Below are 26616 nucleotides of genomic sequence, written 5' to 3' on the forward strand. Positions count from 1 at the left end.
AGTCGAACCCGCGATGGTAGTAGACGCGGGGGCAAGGGCAAGGCATAGAAGCCCAAGGGAAATGGAAACGCACAGGCCGAGCAGAGAACTACCTCTGGCGAGAGGTATGTCTCACGGTACTCTGAGAATATTGACTTGGTAGAGTCTCGAGAGAATATATTCGTGGCCACGGAACAACATGTTCACTATCGAAAGCCATAACCCATCCGGAGGGACAGGGAAAGGCGAGATCCCAGGATGTTTTGTCGTTTTCACAACGACATAGGGCACCACACCAATGGGTTCCGCCAACTCAAGGATGGGATAAAAATTCTCATAAAGTTGGGACATCTCCACCAATACGCTAAGGGTGGAGCACGTCAGGCACAACCCCCCGCAGCAGGAACACTTATGCCACCTGTTGCTTCGCAGATCCCAGCAGTAGCTCCTGTGGCCCCGCAACATCCAGTGGTCTGAGGGCCTCCCCCAGTGAATGAGGGAGTAGGAACCATTTCAGGACGGCCCCACCTAGGTGGCACCTCCCAAGGCTCGCAGAACAGGTATGCGCAAGCTCTAAACCATGACAACGAGGTGATGGCTTTGGCTCAGTTGTCTGCCCAAATGCCTCGAATGACTGACCAAGTAATAACAATCTCCGAAGAAGATGCTCAGAGAGTAAATTTCCCACACCACGACCCATTGGTAATTGAAAGTAAAATCTCCAACAAAATGGTAGTGCAAATTCTAGTGGATAACGGGAGTTTGATGAACATCCTATTTAGGTCAGCCTTTGAGAAAATAGGGCTGACCACTACAAAAATTTCCTCGTGCGCCTTGGCTTTTTACGGAATCTCGGGAGAAGCCCTCATCCCGATGGGGCAAATAAAGCTTCCTGTAACACTTGGAGAAGTCCCTCGCCAGGACTTCAAATATTGCACCTTTGTAGTGGCAGACTGCTCCTCGGTGTATAATGCCATCCTAGGATAGCCTACCCTGGTAGAGTTTGGAGCCACCACTTCCATCCGCCACATGTGCATGAAGTTCCCCACAGAGGCAGGGATTGGTACCATTCGCATAGATCACAAAGAGGCGAGGCAGTACTACAATATGTCTCTCAAGACCCTTGTGATTGTGGTGGAGACAACAGTCCCTGAGAAATCAAAGGCATTAGAAGTACAGATAGTCCAGGAGACCGAGCCCTATGAATTGGACCCGAGGGTTCAAGGGAGAGAGCCATTGAACTGATAGAGGAGGTGGAGGAGGTAGTTCTTGATACCTCCACCCCTGAGAAAACTAAGATGTGTTCGCATGGTTGTATTCCGACATGATTGACATTGATACAAACATCATCTGCCATGCCTTGAATATCGATCCCAACTTTGCTCCCGTCCAGCAAAAGAAAAGGACGTTTGATCAAACTCGGAAAGAGGCTCTCAAGGCCGAGGTAGACAAGCTCCTCACCAACAGTTTTATTTGAACTGTCCAATACCCCAAGTTTCTATCCAACCTTGTTCTTATGCCAAAGCCAAATGACACTTAGAGGACATGCATTGATTTCGCGGAATTGAACAAGGCTTGTCCGAAAGACTGCTTCCTTCTCCTGAAGACAGATCAGATGGTCAATGCCACCTCTGGCTACTATCTGTTGTTGTTCATGGATGCATACTCGAGCTATAACCAGATATCAATGCATGTTTCAGACCAAGAGCATACTAGTTCTTGGACCGATACGGGTATCTACTGTTACATCGTGATTCCTTTCGGACTGAAGAATGTTGGTGCCACCTACCAGAGACTGGTAAAATGGATGTTCAAGAACTAGCTGGGGCAAAACATGGAAGTTTACGTGGACGACATGATAGTCAAATCTAGAACAACACTTGACCATGTGGGAGACTTGGAGGAGATTTTCTCGGTGCTTTGCTATTTCAGAATGAAATTAATTCCCCAAAAGTGCACATTTGGGGTTGCCTAGGGAAAGTTCCTAGGTTTCATTGTCAGTGCTCGAGGAATTGAGGCAAGCCCCGAGAAGATCAAGAACCTAATTGAAATGGAGTCTCCTTGGAAGCATAAAGACGTTCAAAGTCTGACTGTAAAGGATCGCACATTTGAGTTGTTTTGTCTCCAAGGCAACAAACAAGTACATCCCTTTCTTTAATGTGCTCTGAGGAAATCAGAAATTCGAATGGTCAAAAGAAAGCGAACATGCATTCCAATAGCTCAAGGCGCACATGGAAAATCCTCCAATTTTTTCCAAGCCCGTAGACAAAGAACCCCTCCTGTTCTATATGGCTGTCTCAGAGAATGCTATCAGTGCTACCTTGGTACGAGAGGAAGGCCGTGTTCAGCACCCTATCTATTATGTTAGCAAAAGGCTCATCGGCACTGATTCTAGGTACCCGTTGATGGAGAATTTAACTTTTTGTTTAATGGTGGCTTCTTGAAAACTAAGACCTTACTTCTAGGTGCATCCAATTAAGGTCTTCACAAACCATCCCCTCAGGCAAGTCCTTAAAAAGCCAGAGCTAGACTCTTGAAATGGTCGTTGGAGTTAAGTCTTTTTGGCATCACCTACCATCCGAGGACTGCTATAAAAGGTCAGGCACTGGCTAATTTCATCGCCGAGTGCACAAGGAATCATGAGAAGCCTGAAGGTGTCTCAGTGGTCGGACCAGCCTAGAAGTTTTTTGTGGATGGGTCTTCAAACAAAAATGGTGTTGGAGCTGAACTTATTTTGGTTTCCCCCGAGGGACACAAAGTGCACAACGCACTTCATTTTGGGTTCAATGCCTCTAACAATGAAGCGGAATACGAAACGTTAATAGCTAGTCTCTGAGTGGCACTTGAGCTCAAAGCTGAGGACCTCGATATTTTTAGCGATTCTCAGCTCATAGTAAACCAAGTACTCGGAGAGTATTAGGTCCGGGGAACAAAAATGGCAGTGTATCTGGCAAAGGCTCAAGAAATGTTGCATAACTTCAAAAGATTCAATATTCAGCAGGTGCCACGAGAACAGAATTTCAATGCTGACGCCCTGGCTAAGTTGGCTACCACCAAAGATTCCAAACTGATCAATGTGGTCCCCATTTACTACTTGGATACTATGAGCATCTCAACTCCTGACAAGGTGGAAGCTATACAACCCCAAGATGGGTGGATTAAGCCAATTATAAAATATCTTGTCTCCGGGGAGCTACCTCAAGATAAGAAGGTAGCTTGGAAGCTGCTCTATCAGGAAACTCAGTACATAATCATGGACAGTAAGCTATATCAGCGAGGTTATTCCTTGCCTTTGCTCTGATGTGTGTCCATGCAAGAAGCCAGTCTAATACTCTGAGAGGTACACGAGGGCTTTTGCGAGGACCACGCTAAGGGGCAAAGTCTTTCCAAAAAGATCTTGAGGCAAGGATACTTTTGGCCCACAATTAATGGCGATGTGGTGGATTATGTTAAGAAGTGCAACAAGTGTCGCTGTTTCGCTAACATCCCTCGTGCACCTCCAAATGACCTTTTGCCGTCAGGGGTATTGACCTTATCGGGTCCCTGCCTACAGGAAAAGGATTGGTGAAATATGACATAGTGGCCATTTACTACTTCACGAAGTGGGTCGAGGCCGAGCCACTCGCAACAATCACCTCTAAAAAGGCCTTGGACTTTGTCATTGAAAACATTGTTTGTCGATACGGTCTCTCGAGGAAGATAGTCTCCAACAATGGGTTGCAATTTGATAGTGAATTATTCAAGGACTTCTGTCAGCGACATGGAGTTATCAAGAGCTTCTCCTCTGTGGTCCATCCATAGGGAAACAACCAAGTGGAAGTAGTTAACAAGACACTCAAGTCCACGTTGAAGAAAAACTTGGAACAAGCAAAAGGAGTTTGGTCTAACGAGTTGCCTAAGGCATTGTGGAGTTATCGCACTACTGTTAAGACTTCCACAGGCCACTCACCGTTCTCCATGACCTATGGATATGAGGCTATGCTTCTAGTTGAGGAAACAATCTCCATGCACCGATGGGATACGTATGACCCGACCACAAACCATGTTTTACTGCAAGAATCCTTGGACCTCATGGAGGAGCTTCGTGAAGCTTCTTAGCTTCAATTAGCGTCCTAGGCAACTAGATATTTCAACTCTAAAGTGAAGGATAGAAAGTTTGGAGTTGGAGATCTGGTGTTGCGAAAAGTCTTCTTAGCCACCCGAGACCCCGGTGCAGGAGTGTTAGGACCTAACTGGGAAGGCCCATACTAAGTCAAGAGCGTTGTATGTTTGGGGACATATAAATTGGCACGACTAAGTTGGGAGTTGATTCCCCACACCTGGAATGTCGAGCATCTTTGCTGGTATTACCAGTAGTATGAGCAGGGAACTTTATTAATTTATGTCGTATACTTTGTAGCCTTCTGGCACATTTAATGAAAACCGTGTATATAAAACATGGTAAGAAAAAAATTTATTGTCTACTTATATTTTTTGGTTTCCTTTATTCTATTAATGCTATGTATAAGAGCACCCACTCGCTGGCCTAGACAAGTGTACACAAACTAGTCTTCGATCACTGGGGGGCGTGGAGTTAGGGCAGCATCATGACTTGCAGGGAGCGATCGAGGAAACTAAGCTTTGTAAGCCAAGTAAACCTAGTGTCTCCACCCCGAGTATAGAAAACCCTAGGAAACTAATCGAGTCTAGCTTAGGAGATAGCTTGTTCCAACCAAAATAGGGCTTAGCACCTAGAAACTAGACAATCTTAGTAGCGCGAGAATAGAATTTTGTTATCTCTCGTGGACATCGAGCCTGAGGAGCTCTGACCAAGTCCCTTGATCTCGAGATGCGAAAGGGAGGTTGGTACAGTATACTTGGTCTAGAGCACGTAGGCTATGTCACCTCCCGAGGACTTTGAGGCTAAGGAGCTTTGATCAAGCCCATTGTGCTCCAACGAGCACTAAGTCACTGACTTAAGGGCTAAGACAAACCAGTAGAGGGAGGTTAGACCGGGATACTAAACTAGTCGACAAGTGTAGTACACTTAAGGTCAAAACCCTAAACAACTTAAACCTGGAGAAAACCCATTGTAAAAAGTCCAGTAACGCGAACTTAGGGGTTCAGATTACCTCCTGAGGATAGCGCGCACTCGAGGAGTAATAACCAAATCCTAATCTTTGACATGTGAACGGATGCCCGAGTCACTTGTACTCGGGCATAGATTGAATTCGCCAGACTTTCAAGTCAATACTTTGTGGGACCCTAACACTAAAACCCTTGTCAACACGAGTGGACTCAAGGTCACCTCCCATCGACATCGCGCTCGGGAAGCCCTAACCGAATTATAGTGTTGACATGTTGTCGGGATCCTAGCTAAATAGACCCTAAAAGTGACCCCTAGTAGCGCTAGTACAGATTAACATCACCTCCCGAGGACATCGAGCCCAAGGAGTTGTGAGATGATCTTGAAAGGAAAATGGAAGCCCCACGATATACACTTGGGGGGGGGGGGCAAAGTTAAAGCCCCTAACTGACCTTCCGGGTATTGCATACTCGGAGGGAAGGAAGTTTGTGTGCAAGAACTCCTAAAAGCCTAAGTCTTTGGACTTCGGGGACATAGGAGGACGGCAAGTTAATTCGAGGACTTCGAGCCTGGGAAAACACTAAACGTATAAAGGGTCGAGCACAACAGGTTGGCTCCATCTCGAGTTGTAGGATCTTAAGGATGATGAGCTGTGTTAAATTAATGTTAAATTTACTTGTAGGACTATGAGCCTACAAGAGACACTAAATGCAGGAATCACCTTTAAAACGATTTGAGTTCTTGTTCTCGAGGCAGCCATTTTATGTTGAATTTACATAACCAAATCAAATATTTGAAGCGGTGAGTTCTTGTTCTCGTGGAAAGCATGTTACATTGACTTTACAGAACCAAATCAAATATTTAAAATAGATTGAGTGCTTATTCTCATGGCAACTAGGTTACGTAGAATTTATAGAACCAAACCAGGTAAAATAGGACTTAGGGTTCTTGTTCTCGTGAATGCAATGTTACAACGAACTAAAAGAATCAAAGTTTAAAAGTAGTACAGGCTGTCATTACATTAAATATTTTAATTAGTGCTCGGGGACTCAAGCATTACTGGATTTTCCCCAACAAAACTATGGAAAATAGGCCTACACAGTTAAAGAGAAAAAATTCTAAACAAGACAAAATTACTGAGGCCCTTAGGCACCTCTACCACCAGCTCGATCACCAGATCAACTTTGGGGACACGACCTTCCATTGAGACCTCTTTCTCCTGAGCTACACAAACATTTTCCACCTCGAGACGTGCCTTGAACTTTGTCTTCATGTCAGGATCATCTGTGAACGAGAGATCCATGTCTCTATTGCTCTGCCATGCAACGAAGAGCATATCCTCGACCATCACATTGAGGTCTTTTGCTAGTTCTTCGACAATTCTCTTGGTTTTCCCTAGCTGATCGGCACGGGCTAGAGACTCCACCCAGCTCAACCAAACCTCTTCGCAGACTTAGGACAGCTCCTCCTCCACAGTCCACGTGCGCCCTGCAGCATCTTCCAGTAACTTGGAGGACGTTTCCTCCAAAGCAGATAACTTTGACCGCTCGGTGACCAGTAGGTCCTCCACCTCGCGGACACAGGCCCTCGTGTCCTCCACTTATTTTTGGAGCCACGAATGTTCCTCCAGGGGGACTACGGTCTCCTGGAGCTGAGCAAGTTCTACCTGGGCCCAGGCCAGCCCCTCCCGAGTTTTCTTCAAGTCAAGGGATTGCGTCAGCACAAGGTCCCCGAGTCATTGATTGAGGGCCGCAGTTTGTAAAATCAGAATATTAAGTCAGCAAAAAAGACAGAAATATACACTAAACTTAGGCAGAAATTAGGAGACTTATCGTCAAGGAAGAGTGACGGTTGGTATCCTCCAGCGCAACTTCATTGTCGCTGCAACAGGTGGCAGAGCTACTGGTGGGCATCTCGCATAGGGACGTCGCTAGTCCCTACATGAGCTCTGTGCTGAGCAGTAGGGCCCTATCTCCTATTCTCCACACGAGGAGAGGTTCCAGCTCTTTGTGGCAAGGAGGGACGATGGGTTCCTTTGGCCAGTCCTCGCATGTAACGCCCTACTACCTTAGAGCCGCTACTTAGTGAGTTTAAGACAGAAATCGTGCTTTTGACTGACTCTTAGTGGTTTCTAAAACCAAAAGTGTGAATAAATCAAAGTTTAAGGCTGTACTCCTTTAAAATGTTTAGCTTCATTGAAAACGTTAAGTATAAAACATCTGGGATCCCAAAAATAAGGTTTACAAAATATTTACAACTCAAAATTTGATTTACACTTGATCTACTATCAAAAGAATGGTAAATACAGCCATATACAAAAGTGCCCCCCAACCAAAGCAGTCGGGCAGGCCGAACATGTACGCGCCGCCCCCACGCTCTCCATACTCATGGCCGGTTGACTGACTCTTTGCTTTTACCTGCAACACAGAGCACCCGTGAGCCGAAGCCCAGCAAGAAAACCCAAATAGTACATAACATATGCAAATAATATAGCTGACATATTCCACTGATAAACAGGAAAACCATCAGACTAAACAAGCATGGCCATGCCGCCCCAGAGGCCTTACCGAAGCCTGGGGTATCGGTCCTCACCGTAAGGATAACTCATGTATCCCTTGGGTCCCACCCTGGCTATAAGCATCCCATGTGCTGAGTGTTACTTCCGGCCCCAAGGCCGTGCCCGGCCTTCGCCGCTCTCGGCCTTAGCCGTTCAATTCATTATAATAGCACGTATAATACATTTTGAAATAAACATTCAAACATATAATAGTTCATCTAAGATTACACATTTGCACATAATACAATCTAGGGCCATGCCCTGCAATCACACTGTGGGCCCATGCCCTATTCTCGGGTGTTACGGTTTTCTTACCTGTATCCCGAGCTTTCCGATGCACCAAGGTCACAAGCACGGTCCTCTAGCATGAGCCTTTCCGAAATCCTAGTCACAACACACATGAAACACTTTTTAATACTAACCAAGCCCAAGACCACTTCCCGGGACCAATCCCGCACTCCCGGGACCTCTAAATCCATAAAACAAAACATCGGAACCATCCCCCGTGTCCCCAGGCAAAAGCCCTAAAAACTCAACTTTTTGGCTGCCAAAATGGCCTAGGGCCGCGGCACTCCCTTCAAGGGCCGCGGCACCCAGCAGCTAGGCCACCTCCTGAAGCATCCTTGCGCCGCGGCGCCCAAGAACAGGGCCGCGGCGCTCCTTCGCGAACCCAGATTTTCTGGGTTTTCCCATGCGTTTTTCCCGAGCTTCAACCTCTCCAAATCACCCCAAACAATTATCTAAACCCCAAAATCAAATCAAAACCTCATAAGAACCATCTAACAACCTATAGATACTAGAATCAAGAGCAAAACACCATCACACCCAAAAATCCACCCCTTGATTCCTAATTTCAGCAACTCAAACCAAAACTCAAAAAAAAAAAACTAACTCAAGCTTTAGATTCACAAGTCAAAACAGAAATCAAACTTAAATATGCATAAGATCCTTACCTCAAGTGGAGAATCCACCCTAAAAGCTTCCTTGATCTCCTTCTAAGCTCCCACTTCAGCCCCTTCTACACCTCTTCTCCTTCCTTCTTCTTGCCCTAGCCTTTCTCTCTTCTTCTTTTTTTCTTTTCTTCCAATTTTATCAAAACACCAAATGACCCAATGGCCAAACCGTGTACCCCATAAACCCAGCTGAAAATTTTCTAATTGCCTTGCCAAATGACCAATTTACCCCTTCCTAATAACCCTTCCTAACTAAACCTTCAAGGGCACTTAAGTCCTTTCACTTCTATTTCATTTCTACCATTTTCTATCTAAAACTTGTTACTCACAGCAGTTACAAATGGTTACCCAGGTTACTCAATCGCCAAAACTCTAACCATTAGTTCTCACTTCAACCTACGAAATTCCTAAAGTACCCCTAGGCTCCTCCCAAGCCGGGTATAAAATCCCGTTGTGACTTTTAGACTAATTGGCTCACTAGGACCGTCTCGATGCGTGCATCCTGATAAAAGCACCACACTCACATGGCACAAATCACATAATACAATTATCACAGTTGTGCCCTAAAATGGCCAGATTACAATTATGCTCTTTTTAAGACAATCAGGTCTACATGCATACTAATTCACATAGTCATGCATCTCAATTAATCAAATAGTCATATAACGTGCATTAAATCATAATCATGCATAAAACTCATTAAAGACACACACAAAATCCCATTATGCCCTCCAGGCACACTACTCCAGGCCCTTAAGCCTTAATAGTGAATTTGGGGTCGTTACATCGCACATATATTCGGCTAGGAGTCAGGAGTCCTCATTGTCCTCCCTGATGCAGGCTTTGTAGTACTCGACGACCTCCCAATGTAGCTCCAAGTCATTCCATTCATAGTGCTCTGGGAAGATAACCAACCGAGGCACCCTGGCTTGGGGGGAGTTGGAAGGGATTTCCTTGCCCTTCCCGGAGAATCCCTCATCTTGGGGTGAGGAGGCCTCGAGGTTAATGACCTCATCGGCAAACATTGTGCTCAGGGTAGGGAATGGTGAAGCAGCGACCGAGGATGCTTGGGTAGTTGATGTGGATGTCGGTACTGCTGTTGGAGCTATCGAGGTGTCTATCTCAGAAGGCCTCGACACCCTCTGACATTTTGACCAAACTAGATTAGAAAGGCTCATACTTTCTTCACAAAGGAAACAAACTAGTTAGTCTCCAGAAAAGAAAGAAATACCACAATAGATAAAAGCGTGCGACCAAGTATAAAACTCCTCGGGAGCCCCACTGCAATCAGGATCCTCGAAGTGGAGGACAGAATGATTGAATTCACGTACGAGTCGACCCATCTCCTGCGTTACGATGGTCTCGTACTGACAAAACCAAGAGGCGTGCATGGTCGTCGTCTTGTCAAGAGGCACAAAGCCTTGAGGATGCCTCTTCCTCCTCTAGTTGTGGATAAACACGTCGATGAGGTCCTGGTAGTCTTGATTCCTCCTCGGACCAACGATGCCCTGAGACTTGGCCGCAAAGGAGGGAGAAAAGGACAAATGGTTGGGACTAGTTCCCTCCCCTACATGCCTAGCATAATGAAGAATGATCAGAGATTTACCTTAAGGCATGGAAGACGACTTGATCCCCGCCTCGAGCTCTGCCTCGAGTTCTTCGTCTTCCTTCACCTTCGTGGCTACCTTGATGGTGAGGACGCTCTCCTAATGCTCCTCACGAAGGCACTGTGTGTATTGATGTTGCGACTTGGCCGCCATATACTTTGTGTGTAGCCTTGCCACATTCCAAGATTTTTTCGAATCCCAGAATTTGGTTAAGACCACCAGATTCACGCTCTGTCTCGCCTGCAGCAGCCTATACTGTCGGAGATGGGCATCAGCGTTGAGGAATGGGAACTCTAGCTCCTCGTTGTGAATGGACTCCATCGCCCGAAGCCTTTCATCAAAAGAGTCAATGAAGGGAGTGTGGCGATACAAACCTGATTAAGACAACACAGACAGGGATGAGTCGCAAGCTAAATACTATCATACTAACTTACGCGGGGACAGAAGTACTAACCAGTTGTAGCGAAGTCTAGGAGTAGAGTAGGATTGTTCCTCTTTGGGACCCCGTCCTCCCAAAATAACTGGTCCTTGTAGGCCTGAGCGTGATTCTTGTTGCCACTCGGGGCTTTGTAGCCTCTCCCTAGGATCGAGTGCTTCATCAGGGTATAATATCCCCATTTTGCCCCTTCTATGAGCATTGTCGGAACTGTAGATGTACTGTATTTCGGCGAGGGATAGGGTAGGCTAATTTTTTCTTTTGTACAAAATGTAGAGCCCTATCAATACTCGATATGCGTTCAGGGACAACTAGAAGGGAGCTATGCCGATGAACTTAAGAAAGTTGACATAGTATTGGTGTAGTGGCAGGGCTACACTCGCTTGGAGATGGGAGGCGCTCCAGGGTCCGAGCCCATGAATGCTCTCGTGCGCCCTCTCGTCCTCCCGAGCTAGGCACACCAATATTTCGCCATCATCTACCTTGTAGTTGTCGAGGATCCTCTGCAAGGTACCTCGATGTCATAGCTTGCTCGATAAGTCTTCTACCTCGAACCCTATGGAAGGATAAGGGGAGTCTGACGGTGTTGGGCCCGCATTGGCCTCTTCCTCCGAGAGGCCAGCTCTGAGAGGTCTCGTCACCATTGGCTTTGAGCTCTCCCATACTGTAAGAGATTGGCTACTACCAGCCACTTAATTCCCCTTCTCGGGGTGATGTCCTGCTTCTTGGGCCATATGGAGGATCTCATTGTCAAAGTTGTAGAAACCTTGTTGATGGAGTTGATGAAGCTCCTCGAACATCTGAAACAAACACCAAGCAGTTAGTGCCTTGACCCAAAGAAAGCTAGGCCAAAACGAAAACCCCTAAGACTACTATTCTGAGAAAAGGGAAGGAAAGAAAAACTGATGAAATTAGAGTTTCCTCGGAGCCAGACACCTGGCACTGGAGACACCACCAAAAATGATGAACACCATCGGAGATGATGAACATCGCCGGAATCTAGAAATTTTCCAGATTCTAGTCGAAGGTCCATAATAATGAAAAATTCCTCAGAACATCTAAATAGGCCATTTAGACCATTTTCGACGAAAATAAGGTCAAAAAAACCTCTAAAAATTTCTAAAAACAACTCCTAAGCATGCATCCTAAGTCCTCAAACATACACAAAAACATAAAGTCACAATTCAAAGGTACTTAATCGAGATGAAGCGTCGAATGGTGCTGAATTGAGTGTGAACTCTGAAGAATTGCTTGTCATTTATCTTGAAGAAAGAAGATTCACGCCAATCATCCAGGATGCCAGAGAAGTCAAAAAAGGATGCAAAACCAAGGAACGTTGGGAAAGAGAATTGCTTTGGGAGGCTGAAAGAGTTTGGAGTGTTATTAACGCAAGAAATTTGTAATGACCTTAAGTAACATTGGAGAGTTGGTTCTTGGCCTTTTATATACACAACGCTTGTGGGCAAAGTAAGTTCACCCCGACCGATGGATTACCTAGGATATAGGTACTCGAGAGTGATCCAAGGGCCAAGATCCCAAAAAGGCATGGATCGTGATCGTTAGCATTGGAAAAGGAAAACCTCGAATACAGGCTGAAAGGACACCTAGGGTACGAAAAAGACGTTTTGGGCCGCGGACCTAACCCTTCATTATTTGCACAGATTTATGGGCCCAAAATAGGGGCTCAATACGTGGCAAGAAATCTCGTGGTGATGTCAAAAGAAGTTCAAACATTTCCATCCGAGGACTATTCGATTTCTCCCCAGTTTTAAGTCTCCACTGTCCGAGGATGAATAGAGACTTGGGGGCAAATATTGTCCGTGTTTTCGCTAAAGGACACGTGGCAATCCAAAACTGGTGTGGGCAAGACACGTGGCGGAGGTGCGTGTCTCTTCAAGTGAGGCCACGCCCCGAGGTCAGTCCTCGGATGGTGGATATCTCGAGAGAAGGCCACGACCGTCAGGTAAAGACGGGGAATGGGCATCCCTGTCTGAGGCCGTGCCCCAAAGACTAATTAGTAGTCCTCGAGTTCTTTACAAGAAATTTTCCTCCAGGTCAAGGAGCTTGTCCCCGGGACCTAGAGGACTAGCCACGTGTCAATTAGTGCGTGTTTACAACGTCAAAGGATCGTCTAACAACATTTTTGAGGATCCTTCTATAGTATTGTCAAATGTACGACTCGACAATTCGCACTCCCACTACGCCGCCTGACAAGGAAATACATGTGGCACACCCTGATAATGTCAGGGGCATGTTCCCCATAAAGTAGGTAACTTTTTGCAATGGGCCCTGCGTATATCGCCTGGGCTGTGGTCTCTAATTAATGCAGCCCAATGCATTAAGGTGGTATTAATACCCCAATAACAGGGAGAATATGTATTAATGACAGATAATTAGCATTAATGACCCCAACCTCTATAAATCGGGCTAGGAGTCTCATTATAAAGAGTTCGAATTTTTTTAGAGAAAGATAACCTTGTACTCAGAGCAATATAAATGTTGCCTGAGAAAACTCCATTGGAGCTTGCCCTAACAAGCTTCCAATCTCCTTAATACCAGAGACTCACGGACTAAGGCTCTTTTATAGCCTGAACCACGTAAAAATTGTTGTGTTTCTTGTTGTTTATTTCTTTAATCTCTCATCTTTAGGTTGATAGCGAAAAAGACAATCAACATCTATAGAATTCTCTTTATGATTCATATATGCTCCTAGAGAAACTTGTTTTGGTTGTCCACTACTCTTGTTTGGTTCATTTTCTTAACTAGTTAACTAACAACTTCCATATTCCTAACTTGATGTTGATGTAGGGCTTAAAAACTAAAAAAGATGTAGTACTATCATCTCTTTGTTGTTGAATTGTAATCTATACTTGTTAAATGTATCTTTTGTAACTAACAATTTATTAGGGACAAATAATTAAAAAAACTAATATATAATTTCTTTTTTAAATATGCTGACAACTCCAATAAATCAAGGGGGAATAGTTTATTATATAAAATAGAGGTTGTATAAGTTTACAAGTAGAATTCTCCTTAATGTTGGAAAACACTAATATGGACGCATATAAAAGACATATTAAATTATAAGTTATCAAAGCATGTGATGTTCTTGGTTGAATTTTCTATATTATATTTATTACTAGAGACTTTTTGGCTTGAAAGATAGTACCTGGACTTGTGATTGAATAAACAATTTTGCACTCATTTCTAGATATCATAATGTAGAACAATTAGTTACCCTGCTAACAATTTTGCACTAATTTCTTTGATAATTCTCTCTTTCTTTGATAACTCATTCCGCTCATGTCACTCACATATTGAGTTTTAATTATTTTAATTTTGGAACTAATTCTTGGCTTTTTGCTAGCTGAATTACTTAGTTGTTGCCTTAATTATGTCATAGTCACAACTGATTGGTCATTTTTCAAATGACGGTTACACAGAAGTGCGGTGTTGTGGCTAAGAAGGATGAGGTGGCTAAGAAGGGTGTGGTTAAGATGGAAAGAGTCGCTTCTAAGAAGGATGATGTTACTAATTTAATGTGGGTATTTGTTACCATTGTCTTTTCCGATTAATATGTTGAGTATTGATTATCTAGAAACATTATTTTGTATTCAATGTTTACTATGTTCTATTATCTTAGGAGCATTACAATTGAGAAAATGGCAGCAGAAACACCCCGAAGAATGGAGGCCTCTATAAGAGAGCATAATCGACTTCAGCTCACTGGGTATGATACTGTACTTGTAATATAATTATTATGTAATTTTTGTGTGTTATTTATGAGCAATGATTAATGATATTATTTGGTTACATGTAGATGCATAAAAAGCTTGCTGGAAAAAAGGAGGGCTGCTTTCAATCCAGCTTCCCCAAGCAAGTCTCAGAAACGAAAAAGCAATCAATACAGCTTCCTCTGGCAAATCTAAGAAGCAGAAGGATGCTACATCTTCTGATGAAGATGACAATATGGAAACTGGTAAGGGGGATAAGTGTGAAGAAGATGAGGCTGGTTTAGAGGTTAATTCATGTGACATAGTCACTAGATGGTCTTTTGAACGGGTGGTTAGAATAGCAAGTTCCTTATCAGATGAACAAAAAGACGTGGTAGTAGCTACTAGATTCGATTCATATCTGTCGGTAGATTTTCCACATGATACTCTTCACTAGTTCAGTGGCTTGTTAAGGGGGTTGATATGGGTGGTAACTGTCTCAATTTGTATGGGAAGAAGATTTCAATATCAAGTAGGACTTTCCAATGTGTCATGGACATTCCAAATGGTCACTTTCCAATTGAAGAAAAGGTTTGTGTTCAAGATCTGAAGGCTAGGATTTCGAGTGGCAAACCTAGAATCTCTTGCATATTTGGAGAGAAGTATTAATGATTACAAGCTGGCTGATGACTTTTTCCTAGGGAATTTCATTCTTGTGATTGCTGGGAGCATCTTGATCCCTGGTGTTGGAGCAGATATGCGAACCAGTTACATCAATGTAGTAAGTGATGCCACCAAGATTCGGCCTTACAACTGGTCGACCACTCGTACAACACGCTAATGAAATCCATCGGCAAGTATTAGTCCAATTCTACATATCACATAAACGGATGCGCTACTTTTCTTCACGTAATCATTCTCTTTAATATTTAACTTGTCCACTTTATCATATTTTATTTCAATTTACTTTCATACAATGTTTAGTTGGTTACTGACCCATTTCTATTTTTCTTTATTGATGTTGTACTTTAACCATATTGATGTGCCCAAATTTTATGTTGACCGGATTGTTCCTCCCATTATATTTTGGAATGATGCTTCTTGCAAAAGGGTGAAGAATTATATCTGTCACAATGGTGGTTGTAGTGGGTGCAAAACTGTAAGAATCTTCTTATATTTCCTTTATTTCATTTTATTAAGTATCTTGTATTTTAAGTTGGCTAATGTAGTCTTTTTATATCAAATCAAACGGTTGATGTCCTTAATGACAATGATCCTAGCTTGTCTACCTCATATAATGAGGTTATTAATTTAGTGATGGAGAAGGTTAGCAAACTGTGTTGTCGAATGCATTCCTTGGTGGCCTTAGTTGAGGGCTTACCAAAGGTCATTAAGGATATAGTTTCAAGGGAGATGAAGAACATCATTGCAAACAATGGGGTAGTGGACGACCCTCCCAAACAGAACGACTGTACTGCTATAATGCAGACAAAGACACTGAGGGAGCTGGAATTCCTGCCATTATGGACCTGACCAATATGATCGATGAGGTCCAGAATGCAAGAAATGACCATTTCAAATGCTCTGTTGAACCGAAGAAGTGGAGGAATGAAGGTTATGTGACGTTTCAGTCAAGTGAAGGCCTTGTAGCAGGGACTTTCAAGCTGTCTTCATCTATCTCCTTGCAGATGTTCAAGTTGGCAAAGTTCATCTACAACCCGGAACTTCAAGATTCATAAGTTTCGATAATTCCTAACATTATTACATTCAGAACTTTTGTAAATTACTATCAAGTGTGATTATTATATGATAATAATGAATCTAATTGTCATTTTTACTGGAAGCTGTTATGTAGTTTGTGATTATGACGAGCTTAAATTGGATAGGGAATGCATGAGGCCAATTCAGCCTCACAACAGGGTGCGCAAAGAGGTATACATTGGTTCAATTATAAGATCATTTATTCTAGAATGTTAACTTTTTTTTTCTTTGTACGTTTGAATGGCGATTTTAAGTTTGGTTGAATTAAATTTATATTTCCCATTCTTATTTTCAGAAAAAGAATTGTTTCTGAATGATTATTAATATTATAAGGTTGCTAGCAGAAATGATTTATAAGGGTGCTAGTACAAAGAACTTATATGATTTTCATTGATTTTTCTCTATGTTAGAGATCTTTGAGTAAAATAAATTACTGTTAGGGATCTTTGAGTAAAATAAATTATAAAATTACATTAAAACTTAAGAAGGTTAGGGAGACAACAGCTGCCTCCTTGCCTGTTCTCTGCACATAACTACTTTGAGTAATTATTAATAAATATATATATATATATATGTGTGAAAAATTGGCATATAGGTATATAGTAAAGTTAGGGAAATTACTAAATCTAGTTATTTAACTATTACACTAGTCAGTAAGCTTTTTTGAATGAATTATTACACCAGTCAGTAAGTTTTTTTTTTTTAATTATGTAATTCTACTTTATAAACTGATTATTAAGTTTATTTATTTGTATATAAATTCTTAATTTATAGAAACCATTAAGATTTTATACAAGTTATTAAAGATTATGACAAGTTTTATTATTTACTTCTTCTCTTTGCATTGAATGTTAAGTTCTAAGGTAATATAGTGGACTAAATGTTAGTTTTCAGATAATATCGGCCTATGCTCGGATCATGACTTTTATGGAACACAAAATACCTCGATGATTCCTCTCAAGTGGTCTGGTTTATGCCAGCAAACATTTCGGTAATGAACTTATAGATTTTTTTTGGTGTGTTCTATTGTCTAAAATATCATGTATTTGATTCTTAAAAACATCTAATTTCATTTTTTTTAAATTTTCCAACAAGAACAGCTCGGGCCTTATTACTCTGTTCAGCTGGCTTCGTTTGAAAACTTGTGGAAGGAATTTTATCTTGGAAATTTCCGCACATGCCGAGAGGTTATATTATTCCCAGTTAGAAAGTTTTTGGACATATAATTTTTGAAATCATTATTTATTGATATAAAATATATCAGTTTTATTGACTCACAATCTAAATTAGCGATGATAGTCCCTATTTTCACTGACAAGTGTCATACTGTGGCAAACTGTTTCATGGTGAGATGATCGCGAGTCAAAAAGCAGTCCATATTTGGGATCCTAAACAAACTAAAAAGGAAAAGGATGAAAAATTGGAACACACCAAATAAATGGTATATGCATATACCTCAGTTGATCATTTATGCATTTATTATTTTGACTAGAGTTTAGTTTGTGTGGTTCTAATACTTATTGCATGAACTTTTCCAGCTGGCTATGGACGAGCTGTTCAAATATGATATACATACCACACTTAATGATGAAATGGTATATGATATACCTCTCTGTACTAGTCATATTTTTCTTTCTATGTGTACCTATGTTTAACCAGACATGAAACTAATCAATCTAATGTAGTACTGTTGTGTTTTGTCTCAATTTTTTTTTCTTTTTTGGTAATGGGTCATGGTGTGGATGGCATTTGGTACTTCGAATTTTATCTTTCATAATATGAAAATCCAATTGGTCCAAGAGTAAATGAATTTTCCATCGAACTCTACATCTTGAGAAATCTTACATTCTAAAATTAGACAATCAAAGTCATTGCATTAAAAAGATTCATAAATGTCAAAATGCCAACCTTTATATAATATAAAGAGTAGTGTGCACAAGGAACCCCTAATGATCATCTCATTTAGTTGGTTTGAGACGTATCTACATTTTTTTTATTTATATAAATATTTTTATGCAGCCATAAAGTCTTTTTGTTGGATTTGGTGTGTTACTAGATTATAATAGAAATGCATATCACAGATTGGTTATAAGCAAGAGGTTATGGTTTGGACTAAGTAATTTGTTTACAGAATCTAGCTATTAGAGATCATTATAACATATTAATTATGAGTGTTTTCATTAGGAATATCTTTATTACATTCATTTATTATGTTCTTGTCATTTGTATTTATATAAAAAAAAATTCCATTAAATCATGTTAGTTTTTAGACTGCATAAACACTTTTGGAATCTATGCAACACATGTATAATATAAACAAAAGTCAGACATAAGTACTAAACTTTGGATTAAATATATGAAATTGGGAGGATTAAATAGTAGTAGTTGACAATAACTTAGTCGAAGGGCCTACCACACTGAACCTAAATGAACAATAAAATACATAGAAAACAAACTGACAAGGAAATGATAAATATCTTAAGTCGTTTGCAAGTCACCACCAACTCCCCATTTTTCTTCTCAGCCTCCTCAAGACGAGTGAGAAATTTGTATAATGTCTCTGTCAACCTATTCGACAATTTTGATTAACACCAGCTAAAGTGACCACATCCACTATGGTCACTAGCCGACTGCATAAAAAATATTAGCATATAAATTATGACATTATTAAAATGGAATTCTAGTATTTATTGAAGAAGTGTGTATTTGGATCTCATAGCATGAATACTTACGTAGTTTATACACACATAAAATTGTCAACCAGGGTTGTTCCTTGTCCATGCAGTTTGTATCACGACTCTAGTTCCACAAACACATTCTTGACTACTTTCATCCACATTAATCCTAGTGACCGATCCTTCAGTGCTTGCTTCACTAGCATAGTTCACAGTATTTTCATGGTGGCCCTCCGGAAAAGATGAACATAATATTGGGTGAAGTTGCTCCATGTTCTTTGCCCTCTCCATTCTAAGACTGAAAACTATAGAAATAATATAAGTATAATGTTGGTCGGCACCGACCATGTTTTTCTACATCTTATATAGAATGGGAAAAAAATATAACTAAACTAAAATAGTACAATTTTGTCATTTTTTAATAATAATACCTAAGGCAGGAATTTGAAAACTTTGCACGTGTGCTTTAACGGGTTCGACATCAGACCTCTTTTTTAGTTTCATTTTCTAAGTTACTATATTAAGCACAACCAAAACTGAGTATATAAGACACCACATAGAAAGTGGATAGTACTATCTGCTTTCATTAATTAAAAAAAAACTTTCACTTGTACTAGTTAGATATAAACATTAAAGTCATGTGTAACATTTCTTCACCTACCAAATTGTTATTATATACAATTTTCAAAGTTTAAACCACGTACTCACGATCTAGTTTGTAGCAATTAAGGCATAGAAAAGACTTAATATTTTGGATAACATATTCCACAATAATCTATGTATACTAAAAATGGAAAATCTTATTTAAAAAATGATTCACGTAACTAGTTCTCTTTCAACTATACAACTATTTGGTTTGATTAGACCTCAAAATCAACACGTTTTTATTTAAATTACATCTTCCTCACCTACCTACTTTATTCTTTTACTTATTTTAATTTAATAACTTAGTTAATGTTACACAAAATGTTATTAGCATTGATTGATCTCTAAAATCCCAAATTTAAATTTTATATTTGTCAACAAAGGTATTATTCACACTAATACGTGACTCGGTGAATCCAAACGAGTCCAGCTCAGGAATTTTGACCCTAATGCGTGTTCGTTGAATCAAAATGAGACTCATTCAGGTATAATCACCCTAACATGTGCCTTGGTGATTCGCAATGAGTTGCAAGGAAGTAGGTGCTCCTGAACGAGTGCAGACCCTAATGCATGACTCGGTACATCCAAATGAGTCCAGCTCGGGAATTTTGATCCTAATGCGTGTATCAGTGAATATAAACGAGCCCTAATCGAGTATAATCACCCCTAGCAAGTGCATCAGTGACTCGCAATGAGTTGCAAGGAATTTGGTGCTCCTGATTGAGTGTTGAGATGGTATTATTCAATCTAATCTGTGACTCGGTACATCCAAACGAGTCTAGCTCGAGAATTTTGACCCTAATGTGTGTCTCGGTGAATCTAAATGAGTCCCAATTGGGTATAATCACCCTAGCAAGTTCCTTGGTGACCCGCAATGAGTTTCAAGGAAGACGGTGCTCCCGAACGAGTGCCGAGATGGTATTATTCTCACTGATGTGTGACTCAGTGCTTCCAAACGAATCCAACTCGAGAATTTTGACCCAAATGTGTGTCTCGATGAATCAAAACGAGTCCTAAACGGGTATAATAGCCATAAAAAGTGCCTCGGTGACCCCCAATGAGTTGCAAGGAAGTTAGTGCTCCCGAACGAGTGTCGATATGGTATTATTCACACTAATGCGTGACTCGGTGCATCCAAATGAGTCCAGCTCGGAAATTTTGACCCTAATGTGTGTCTCAATGAATCAAAACAAGTCCCAATCAAGTATAATCACCCTAACAAGTGCCTCTGTGACTCGCAGTGAGTTCGGTGCTCTCAAACGAGTGTCGAGATGGTATTATTCACACTAATGCGTGACTCAATACATCCAAACGAGTCCAGCTCAAGATTTTTGACCCTAACACATGTCTCGATGAATCGAAACGAAACCCAATCAAGTATAATCACCTTAACAAGTGGCTCGGTGACCTGCAATGAGTTGCAAGGAAGTCGGTTGTAACATCCCAATTTTCCTAATGAGGCTTAGTGCCTTAATTAGGGGCAAGGAGGGCAATAATTGAATTAATTATGTGATTATATGCATGATTATGTGAGTTATATTATAATATGACTATATTTTCATGTTTAGGTGTATTAAGCATGCATGTGAGCTCGTTTCTTATTAGAAGGACATTTACGTAATTTTGATCCGTTAAGGGCATATTTGTAAATCTATGTATTTTATGATTGAGACCACATTATTATGTGGATATATTTGATTTATTTGGCACGAGACGATCCTAGTGAGCAAGTTAGCAGTTTAATCACAACGGAGAGTAATACCCGGCTTGGGGTGAGCCAAGGGGTATTTTGGGTGATCTGGAGAGTCACCAGGATTCATTGTAATGTGAGTCGTATTTTTGGAGAAATAGTGATATTCCGGGTTTAGCGAAATTATTTGGGGAGATTTGGGTATAGAGCGGAACTAAAGAGTGAAAATGACATTTTTTCCCTTATGGGGTGTTGAGAGAGAAGTGGATTGAGTGGGGGCATTTTGGTCATTTGGGACCGTTCGAATATATGGTTAAGGCTGAGTTCATTTACTCAGAAAACACAAACCTCGACCTATTTCTCTCTCGTTCTCTCTCTAAGCTCATTACCGTTTTCGAAGGAAACTTGAGTTCTAGACCTCAGATTCAAGCTAGATTAGAATCATAGTGATTCTGGGGAAGATTATAAGCTTTATAGCCTAGGGATTCAACTGAAAAATTAATTTATCAAAGGTAATTCAAGATTTCAAATTTATGAGTTTTGGTTTGTAAGTTTCTTAAGCTTTTCTTGAATTTTGTAATTTGAGAGTCTTATGAATTGAATTCAAGTTGGGTTTTGCTGCCTGTGATGTATTGTTATGAGTTTAAAACTCAATTTTAAGTTTGGTTGTTGTTGGGAGGATTTGAGGAGAGATTTGGCTCGGAGAAAAGCTTTGAAAAATTGGGTTCGCAAGGTTGTGCTGCGGCACTGCTCTTGGAGCGCCGCAACTCGCATGAACTCAGGGGCTAGGGCAGTCAACTAAATCGCCTTAGCATCGCGGCGCTGGGTGAGTTGTATTGAAGTGTGTGTCCAAGGAAAATAGGCTGGGGGCTCTCTGTTTTGGAATGCATCACGACTCTTCAGGGTGTGCCGCGACACTAATTGGGAAGATTAGCCAAATAAGGTTTTGAGTTACGGGAACTCAAACCTAAGGGCTCGGGAAGGATTCTACTACCCTGTTTAGTAGAATTCGAGGTCCCGGAGGCTAGGACTCAGTCCGGAAGCCTTTAATTTCATTATATTGATGGTTATTCGCTATTATGGTTGTGACTAGGGTATCGCTAGGGATTGGGAAGGGATCGTGCTCGAGGGTAGTTCCTATTTATCTAACACTTGGACTTGATGTAAGAAAATTGCACCCAATACGTGATATATGTGATTAGGGCTTGGCCCGGTTGTTGAACATGGTTAAGATTAGGACTCAGGCCCCTGTGAATGAGCATAATTATGATTATGCCTGTGATTGTTTGATTAAGCATGCTTGAATGCTCTGTATCTGGATAATTTTTAAATGATGTATGCATGTGTTGCACTATCTGATTGAAAAAGGATTGACTTATAAGTTAAGGGCGGCTATAGTGCGCTGAGCGCTGGTTGAAAGGATTGACTTATAAGTCAAGGGCTGCAGTAGCGAGCCAAGCACTGTTCGAAAGGATTGACTTATAAGTCAAGGCCGACAATAGGGTGCTGAGCGCAGGCTGATATGGTTAGGCCTATCCAGGAGCGTGGTATACACTTGACCGACCCTATGGTCACATGTAAAATAAAGCACCAATTACGCTTGGCCAGCCCTAAGGCTGGTTATACAGATAAAAGGCAATGGGCCCCGGAGTGACTCTATAGTAACTTATTAAGGGCAATGGGCCTCGGGGTGACTCTATAGTCATGTATCTAGGGCAGCAGGCCCTGGTGTGACTCTATAGTCACTTAGAATGACCCTATGGTCATTTATCTGGATTGAATTCATACACGAGTAGGGTGATTACTGCTATGCATGCTATTTATGATTATGTAATATGTTATTAAATGCTTATGAGCATGTTTAAGTTTTTTTGCTGAGCTTTGGCTCACAGGTGCTATGTAGTGCAGGTAAGGGGAAAGGAAAGCTGGATCAGCCATGCATTGGAGAGCTTTAGTGGTGGCGTGTACATATGCAGCATGCTCGACCACCACGGTTGGGGGTTCAAAGGGGAACTAGGGTCAAACTCTAATTTTGCCGCTTAGGTCGGCCTTTTGTATTATTTTGGAACTGTAAATGATCTCTTAATGTTTATTTTGGGATCTCATGTATGCACTTAAACTTTTTAATGAAATGATCCTTCCTTTTGACCAAAAAATTTAACCCTAATTCGTTAATCACATTTAGTTTAACATTATGGCCAAATGACTCATTTAAAGAGTCTAGCACTATCTAAAGTACACAGTGTAACGGTCTTGGCTACCAAGGGCGTTACATCGGTGCTCCTGACGAGTGTCGAGATGGTATTATTCACACTAATACGTGTCTCAGTGCATCCAAATGAGTCCAGCTCAGGAATTTTGACCCTAATGTGTGTCTCGGTGAATCAAGACGAGCCATAATCAGGTATAATCACCCTAACAAGTGCCTTTTCACTTCACTACTTTTACATCACAAAACCCTAAATTTAAGTACATATTTATAGGAATACTTTAGGGTTAATTCAATTTAATTAAATAATTAAAATAAAACCCCAATTAATTTAATGAATATAATATATATTATATACTTATTTCGTATATTACAAAATCTTTAAAGTTTTATTAAAACTTTTTGTATATATATAATTATAAATAAATTTAAATAATAATTAATTAATTAAATCATTTATTCAAATCAACTAATAATAATTTGAATATTGATTTAATACTATTTATCAATTTGACACAAATTTGTCAAAATTAATAAATTTACCAAAATTTCTCTTTTCTTCTCTAAATTTCACATCTTAGTAAAACTGTCAAAAATTGACACAAAATAATTTTGACAATCCAATTAATAATTAAATCAATTAATCGAGTCTATCTAGATGATTTAATCAAAGGCATTGTGGGGACCATGGACCCTAGAATTCAAGCTCCAATAAGTTACCGAAATATTATTATCGAATAATTTCACTACCTTATTAATTCTTCGCGACTCCACTAAAGACTCAGAATTGTACTCTTGAACTCATAGAATGTTTTACACTTAAAGTAAATAACATTATCCATCGTTACAACCATAATTTATCATTCAATCCTCTATAGATGATCTTCAACTGAGTCAGGTACAAATTATCGTTTTACCCTCTCATTATATTTTATCCTTAAATACCACCAAGTTCCTTGTAAATGATTTTTCCGTGAACTTTAATCACAGAAATGAGTACTCAATCATTTAACTCGTTGAACCAAGCTATAAGGTGATCATCATTTCACTTATTGCTAGAAGTTGTAGATGTTTATATCTATGATTAGCACTCCCACTCAATAATACTACTGAGTCCCCAAGATGTAAGTATGGGCTAGTCCGTAGGGTAAGCAGGTAACGAACAAATCAAATGATTTAAATAATATAATCAGTTAGAATACTAACCACTCAGAATTGAGATTGAATTGACATATTGTCAACTTTATGATAATACTATATTATATAATAACGGTACATTTACTTATCTATCTAAACTAAATATCGGTCCAGTTCAATGTAACAAATATATCTGATCTTAATAACTTTGCTAATGTTCTAGAAAAAACATAACACTACAATGTGTAAGTAGACCATATCATAGATAGGCAAGTCAGTGTAAATCTCGTGCACTGACTAATCTTATGAGTAACTTATTTTTTAACATATAATCATATTTATATTCCACTGTGATTGAGTCACTATAAATATGATTAGCGATATGCTTGGGATTTAATAGAAGTTTATATTAAACAGATAATCATGAAAATAAAACATGTGAGCAAAGTGATTGACCAAGTCAAAAAATGATTTCTATTCTTTTGTTGATAATAAAACGAGATTACAAAGAAATTAGGTTTTAATTAGGGCATAAAACCCCAACAAACTCCCACTTGCACTAATTGAAACTATCTGATTTCCTTGATATAAATGGATCTGCAAGAATGTCTTCAGATGCAATCTTCATAACCTTCACATCTCCCCTGACCACATATTCTCGAATTATGTGATACTTCCTTTCTATATGCTTATTCCTCTTATGACTTTGAGGTTCTTTTGAGTTGGATATCGCTCATGTGTTGTCACAAAACAACACAATCGGATTATCCATATCTTGAAAATACCAAGGTCTGAATATAACTTATTTAGCCAGACAATTTCCTTAGTTGTTTCAAATGCAGCTATGTACTCAGCCTCCATGGTGGAATATGAGATCGCAGACTGTTTTATGCTACTTCATATCACAACTCCACTCCAAAGAGTAAACACCATTCCAGAATTAGAATTCTTGTCATTGATATCAGTCAGGAACTCTGAATCGGTGTAGCCTACAAGGTTCAGAACACCACCCTTGTAGACTAACATTTAATCCCAAGTCCATCTTAAATACTTCAGGATATGCTTAACTGCTATCCAATGTTCGGATCCTGGGTTTTATTAATACATGCTCATTATTCCCACTGCATAGCTGATATCTAGTCTAGTACACAACATAACATAAATCAAACTTCAAACTGTAGATGCTTCTCATTGCATCTTCCTCTTTAGGAGTCTGGGGAGACTGCATCTTTGAAAGATGAATTCCATGGTGGGACGATAGACGTCCTTTCTTGGAATTTGTCATTGAGAAACGTTCAAGCACTTTATTAATGTAAGCTGCTTGAGATAGAGCTAAGAATTGGTTCTTTCTATCCTTAATAATCTGGATACCTAGAACATAACTCGCTTCACCCAAATCCTTCATCTTGAATTGAGTGTTCAGCCAATTCTTCACATCTGATAATATCTTAACATTGTTTCCAATGAGTAAGATATCATCTACATAAAGAAACAGGAATACCACTATTTGATTTTCCATTAATTGGTAAACACAAGGATCATCAATATTTTTTCAAAGCCATAGGTTTTGATTATCTCATCAAACCTAAGATTCCAGGAACGAGAAGCTTGCTTAAGTCCATAAGACTTATTCAACTTGCAAACTTTTCCTTCTTGTCCAGCTACTTTAAATCTTTCTGGATGATCCATACAAATAACTTCGTCAAGCTTCTAGTTAAGAAAAGTTGTCTTAACGTCCATTTGCTAGATCTCATAGTTGAGAGCGGCTGCTATGGATAGGAGGATGGGAATGGACTTGAGCATGGCTACCGGACTAAAAGTTTCCTCATAGTCCACGCCTTCTCTTTGGTTATAACCGTTTTCCACCAATCAAGCTTTATAAGTTTTGATATTTCCATCAACACCTCATTTATTCTTATAGATCCACTTGCACCCAATGGCCCTAAAGTCACTAGGTGCTTCCACTAGATCCCAGACATAATTTGAGTACATGGAATCCATTTCCTATTTCATGGCTTTGAACCATAGTTTCTTTTCAGGGATAGCCATTTCCTGTTTGAAAGACAATGGATCATCATCACCAGTGTCACCAACAACCATATTGGTTTCACCATCCAAACCATAGCGAACTGGGTTCCTAGAAACCCTCCCATTACGATGAGGCTCTGTGACAGTTTGCTCAGGAACAG

The 26616-nt window shown here is 40.3% G+C and overlaps 1 long non-coding RNA gene across 1 annotated transcript; it reads right to left on the bottom strand.

Moving 5' to 3' along the window:
- Positions 1–18315: 18315 nt before the first annotated feature.
- On the bottom strand, positions 18316–19051 carry LOC133783991 (uncharacterized). Its single transcript, XR_009871062.1, has 2 exons — positions 18804–19051; positions 18316–18701 (listed from the first exon to the last, which is right to left on the bottom strand). It is a non-coding gene; the product is annotated as an uncharacterized LOC133783991 (long non-coding RNA).
- Between the last annotated feature and the right edge of the window lie 7565 nt (positions 19052–26616).

Source organism: Humulus lupulus, chromosome 6, assembly GCF_963169125.1.
Source record: "Humulus lupulus chromosome 6, drHumLupu1.1, whole genome shotgun sequence".
In the NCBI taxonomy this organism is placed as follows: domain Eukaryota; kingdom Viridiplantae; phylum Streptophyta; class Magnoliopsida; order Rosales; family Cannabaceae; genus Humulus; species Humulus lupulus.